This window comes from Corvus moneduloides, chromosome 7, assembly GCF_009650955.1.
Source record: "Corvus moneduloides isolate bCorMon1 chromosome 7, bCorMon1.pri, whole genome shotgun sequence".
NCBI lineage: Eukaryota > Metazoa > Chordata > Aves > Passeriformes > Corvidae > Corvus > Corvus moneduloides.
This window is the reverse complement of record NC_045482.1, coordinates 36,048,100-36,054,099: the sequence shown is the minus strand read 5'-3', so window position 1 is coordinate 36,054,099 and position 6,000 is coordinate 36,048,100. Positions and strand designations below refer to the sequence as shown.

Below are 6,000 nucleotides of genomic sequence, written 5' to 3'. Positions count from 1 at the left end.
CTCATTAGGTGAAGAACGCCTGAGCAGCCTCTGTGCTGGTCTGAGTCACGGTGGTCCACAAGGAACTCTACTCACAGACTTCACTGCTAGCATTATTCCTTCTGGGAAAAAGGCAAAAAAAGAAAAACATTTTACAGCAGCAAGCCTGGGTGCAGATTGAGTGATTTGCCATGAAAAAAGTTGGAGGGGCTCATTAGAGGCAAAGTTATTAGGCCAAGCAAACAGTTAATCCCTGTCACACAGAGGTAACAGAGTTGCCAGCCTTGAACTCTAAATTAAAGGCACTTTCTGAGCACCAGAGAAGTGACTCTTTTTTGCAGCTTCCTCAGTACCATCCGTCTACCATAATGCTGTGGTGTTTTTCTTTCTTTAAATTCTGGGCTCCAACTAATTACTGGCAGGAAGTGCCTATTTTTATGCCATTAGTATGCAAATGAGTGAGAAGTAGAAAAATATTCTAAAGGAACTGTTACAATATCTGTCCACAGATTACTGGCCAATTAGAACATGGGATTAGGGCTGCGGGACCCCAAAAGAGTATGACCAAAGTCTTTCTGCTTGGGTGCCTCAAGTGTAGTTTCAATGGGAACTGTATATACACGGTTCTTTTCCTCAAAAAAAAGGGAAAAAAAAGTTCAAGCCTAAATTGCCTGCTTACAAATGAGCACTTCTACACTTGGAAAATAAATGCCTTCACTTCCTTGCCTCAATTTTTCTATCCATAAATTGGGGATGAAACACCCTGCTTGTCTGTGTTCCAGCACATGCCAGGGGCAAATTATTCAGCTGGACTGGAGGCCTCCTCATCTGTCACCCTGTCTGAAAGACACAACCTTATAAAATTATTTATAATGTGCATGATAAATATTAAAAGATTTTCGGGTCTTACCACTTCTGCCTAGGTAAAACCCATGAAGAACTGTGCTTTGTGATGTTTTCACGTTTCCATAACTTGGCAGGGTCAGGAATTTAGAGGTGCAGGACAGTGGAAAGCTATTGGAAAACAACTTTCCTAGGATTTTTGAACCTAAAAACTTATGAAACAAAACACTGCATTATCCTAAGGGTATTTCTCATGCAAATCAGCCTTCTCGTCACTCTTTCACAATCACTGATTAGCCAGAGTAGGAAAAAAAATACATAATCCTCAAGTTACTGGTGTTGATGCTTCTCACAGCTGTACTCTTTGGAAATTCTGCTTCGTCACTCCATTAGGTGCTACTCATTTTGACTTCCTATTAAAAAAAAAAAAAAAAGTTTCTGTCTACATACCAGAGATAACACCACGCTAAACTGAGTCAGTGTGACAAAACACTTCTCCCCTAAAATAGTTTTGCTGGAAGCTTTGTTACTCGCTGTGGTGAAAAAGAGGGTTGATACACCTGCCTGTAACAATTACACCTTCAAAGGAGGCCACGAAGGAGTTGATCAGAGGGATGGAGCACCTCTCCAGCAAGATAAGGCTGAGAGAACCGGAGTCCTTCGGCCTGAAAAAGAGAAGGCTTTGAGGTAGTTTTCGTTGTGACCCTCCAGCGTCTGAAGGGAACTTACAGGAAAAATGTGACAAGATAACTTACAAGACCATGTCATGACAGGATAAGGGGGGATGGGTTCAAATTCAAAGAGAGCAGGTTTAGATTCGATATTAGGAAAAAATTCTTTACTGGGAAGGTGGTGAGGCACTGGAACAAGTTGCCCAGGGAAGTTGTGTCTGCCCCATCCCTAGAAGTGGTCAAGGCCGGTCTAGATGGTGCTTGGAGCAACCTGGTCTAGTGGAAGGCGTTCCTGGCCGTGGCAGGGGTTGGACCGAGGTGGTCCTTAAGGTCCCTCCCAACACAAACCATTTTACAAATCTATTGTAATGATTCTATGATAACACCTGCTCAGCCTCTCTCAGGAGCTGCATCACCTGAAAAGGCTTGAGATAGGGAAAAAACCACACACCTCCTAATCATATCTAACTGGCAACCGCCCTGACTGTCACTCCTTTCAGCTGCTTCTCACAGAAAACCATCTTCTTTCTAATTGCTTTTATTTAGCCCACCTGGTGCACAACTCCTTGTTATACATTCTTCCCACCCCTCCCTACTCCCAAAACTCTTGCAAAGGGGCTCTTCGCTTTCTTCGCACGGTCTGGTTCCCGCCCCATCACTTCGCTCGGGGTTCCTTCTCCCCGTGCCCCGCAGCGGCAGCCGGGCTGTCCCTGGCGGAGCCCCCGGGGCCCGTCCCGCTGTCCCCGCGGGCAGGGAGGGTCCCCGGGCGGCGGGGCGGAAGGGGGGGCCGGCGCTGAGCTGAGGGAGGGGCCGGGACGCCGGCGCGTCGGTGCCGACGGTCTCCAGGAGGGAGTGAGGAGGAGGTGAGCGCCCTCGGGGTGGGGTGAGGAGCGGGGCCGCCCGCGCCAGCCGGGAGGGAGGGAAGGGGTCAGCGGGGCGGGCACTCGGCGGCAGGACCGGCGGCGGAGAGGGGGCTCCGGGCGAGCTCCGCCGCGCTGGGCGAGGCGAGCCAGAGGAGCCGGCTCCGCCCGCCGCGGCTCCCGGCACCTGCGGCCGCGCCGAGCCCGGGCCCGCGGCTGGGCGGGGGAACCCGGCCGCCGTGCCCCGAGCGCCGCGGGCGGGCAGGGGCCGCTCCCCGGGGAGCCGCGGTGCCGCCTCCCGCCGCTGTAACATGGCTGCCGGCGGGGCCGGGAGCGCGGGCAGCGGCTGTGGCGGCTCCGGCCTCTTCCCGGGGCCGGGCGGGGAGCGCGGCCTGGCCGGGCCTGGGCCCGCGGGGGAACCGCGCCGCCGGCGCCGCCGGGGCCCGCGCGTTCGGAGTGCTCGTGGGGAGGGTGTTTCTTACAGACGCTCTTCTTTTGCCCCTCGGCTTTGACATACAAGGTGTGCAGGGCAGGGGCTGCTTTTTGTGAGCAGTTAAAGGGAGCGGCGAAATCCGAACCCGGGTTGATTCCACGTATCAAAATTAAAATGTTTATACGTATAAGCACTTCTGCTGGTGAAGGAGTCTGGAAAAATTGCACCCTTAGTTTTGGCATTCCATCAAGCTTTATAGAAGAAGAAAAACAAAACCATAAAAAATACTACTTTTACAAAATGTGTATATTTTAGGATACCGGTTTTATTATTTTAAGATAAGAATGCCGTGGAACAGAACACTTTGCAGCAGAGGAGCTGCTTAAATCTACTTTGTAAACATATCCCAACTTTAGGAAAGTGTGTCTGGGATGAATGGGACTTGGCAGGTCTGCACAAATCTTTTAACACATGACTGTGGTGACTGGAGTAGCAGACTGGAGGAGAGAAACCTTTTAAAGGTGCAAAAGCATATGATTTCTTTTTTTAAAGAAGTGTAGAAAAGAGTTTGAAGCTTAATTTATGGTTCAGAGTTGAGCCCAATAGTCAGGTAGCAGATTTTAGTGTGGGTTATAACAATGGCTTAGCATAATTCAATAGAGCTATTTTATTGGACTCTATTAACCTGGTTAACCTTAAATCTTAACCATGACAGGGTTTTTATGTAAAGAGCCTCTATACAAAGTACAATTTTGAATTTTAATTGAGGCTTTCAAGGCCTAATGTAGAGTGTATTCCTGCCTCATCCTTTTTTCCCCTTCTTGAAAGTCCAGGTGTATTATAGTCAGTTCAAATGCTGTGAATCCAGGTTGCACAAATCAATTAAGGGCATGTTGGATTTTAAATCAGTGCTTTTATTTGGGGTTTGTATGTATATAAGAAAGTGAAGGTTATTCTCAACATAGTATAAACACCTTGGTGTTTGCAAATGTAGCAATATACAAGTATGCTTTGTAATTGACTTGTTTGCAAACTTTCTGGTCAGTTTCCCCGTTTAATGATAGGAACCTAGGGAGAGCACACTGCTCAGCTCAGGGTGTGGGTACTTTACAAACGGAGCACTAACTTCCTCCCTCAGCTGATAAAATGCACAGTTTGATTTCTGGTACACCTGAATTTCAGTCTCCTGGGATTTGCCCTGAGTTACACACCTGTTAATTAACCCTTACGGATCCCTTGCCTGCATTAGGATCGATACCAAGTGCAACAGGTGCTGTTGGAAAAGTGGTGCCTTGTAGCTTGCAAAGTGCCTGTGTTACAGCTGAAACCTGTCGCTTTTGCTGCTAAGTCACTCAGATGCCAGTGTAAAAGTTATACAACTTCCTTAACATTGTTTTAAAACCAGAGATATAGACATATTTTAAAGACCTAGCTGGCTGGAGGCCCACTTTGGAGTGGCCGGTAAAAGCAATAAACTATCCTCAAACATTTTGCTCAATAAAATTTGAGAATATGAAAACAAAAAGTTCCTGGTTTAGCTTTTTATAAATGTTTTCTATGCCCTGTGACTGCAAAGTGCTTTGAGCCCACAGCTCAGAGCCACATGCCTTGAGCATTTTAGGCCTCTGTCCCAATTTCCAGAATTGACTTTGTTCCTTTCTATTTTGATCAGAGCAGTGAAGGTTTGTGGTCTCTGACCAATGTCCTGCACTGGTGAAAGTGTTTAAATTGATGATTTTTATCATCAAAGCAGCACTTTTTTAGTGTACTTTCCTTCACTTGGGGCTCTTGGAATCAGCTGCTTGTGCAAAACCTGAATGGCTGTTGGAAGCTGTAATAATGCCAAGCACTTCCTGACATAGAGAAGGCCAGGAGTTCTAGAGCCATCTGCTGTATTTAAATTCCTTACTGTCTGTAAGCTGGGATCTAACTTACAGAAGAGAAGTGAAGTATATATGCATCTCATTGTTTGGCTTCACAAGATCAGAATATGTTTGTCCAAAACAACCCCATGAAGTCCAGGTTGGGAGAGCCATGGTGGTAAAGCGTCTCTCCTACAGCTGTTGAGCAAATATTTGATCTGGAATATTGTCTTGAATTATCTCTTCCGGTTGCAATGAGGAAGTCTTGTCCATAGACTTGATATGTTACCTGGTTAAATGAATGTGGTAACTGCTGTTTCTATAAAAATTGGGTTGGTATATGTAACACATACATTCCTGCACGAACAGAACTGTGTTCCGTTGTAGGGAAACACACTGAAAATATATTTTAAGGTTTGATTTTTAGTGGCATGTGTGTTATTCTTAGTTATAGTAGTGGTAAATGTTCGAGGCCAGGCTGGATAGGGCTTGGAGCAACCTGGTCTAGTGGAAGGTGTCCCTGCCCATGACAGGGAGTTGGAATGAGATGATCTTTAAGTTTTCTTCCAACCCGAACTGTTGAATGATTCTATTCTGTAATGCTGGTATAAATAACTACATCTTAGTGTTGACTGTTCTACTGCTTGAGACAGGAGCTGTTGTGTAGTGGGAGTAGTAACAAAAGCAAAGCAAATGATTTGCTGACTTGAACAGAGTGAGTCTCTCATTGTTTGGAATTGCTTGTATAACTCACTATTATGTTTAATTTTAAAAAATTGCAAAAGTGAAGGGTAAACTCTAAATATATACTCAAGCCTGTTAGGAACTCATGCAGCATGCATTTCAGAAAGGAAAAAAAGCTGGCTACCATGTTGGTTTTCTTTGCCATTTGTATGTGAGAAATGTTCTCTCCCGAGTTTGTAAAGCAGGAAGATCACTTTAGTCTTTGGTGGCAGAATTGTTAACGAGGGGCTGTGGAGAGCCAGCCTTGGGCTGCCCCCAGCCATCCGTAAGCGGAGCAGTTGTCGGTGGGGAAGCGGGGCCTGAGTGCTGCAAGGACACAGAACCTGGTGTGAATTTCACTTCTCCATGGATTTATATCAAAGGATGTCTTAAACGTACACCTTAGCTGGCCATATTGCTGCATGTCAGATGTGAAAGTAAAAATAAACGTGTGAAGCGCCAGGCAGAGTAGGAAATGTAAATCTGAAAACCATGTCTTCAGTCTATTATTGTAAATCCTGGACCCCATCTATAGGAATTCATGGGAGCATATATATGTTTTATTTTTGATCAGCAATATTTCCTGTAGGCAAGAAATCAAAGATCTTTTCAAGTTATAAATGACAATA

General features: G+C 46.0%; 1 protein-coding gene across 7 annotated transcripts in view; it reads left to right on the top strand.

The window, feature by feature from the left end:
- The first annotated feature begins 2,263 nt into the window (after positions 1 to 2,263).
- Positions 2,264 to 6,000, top strand: part of GTDC1 (glycosyltransferase like domain containing 1) — a 172,626-nt gene continuing 168,889 nt past the window's right edge. For 6 of the 7 annotated variants that reach the window (XM_032114027.1, XM_032114031.1, XM_032114030.1 and 3 more), the window contains exon 1: positions 2,264 to 2,356. The gene's annotated coding sequence lies outside the window, so the exon portion shown is untranslated. The remainder of the gene's footprint in view (positions 2,357 to 6,000) is intronic. The other variant, XM_032114025.1, reaches the window with a different exon arrangement.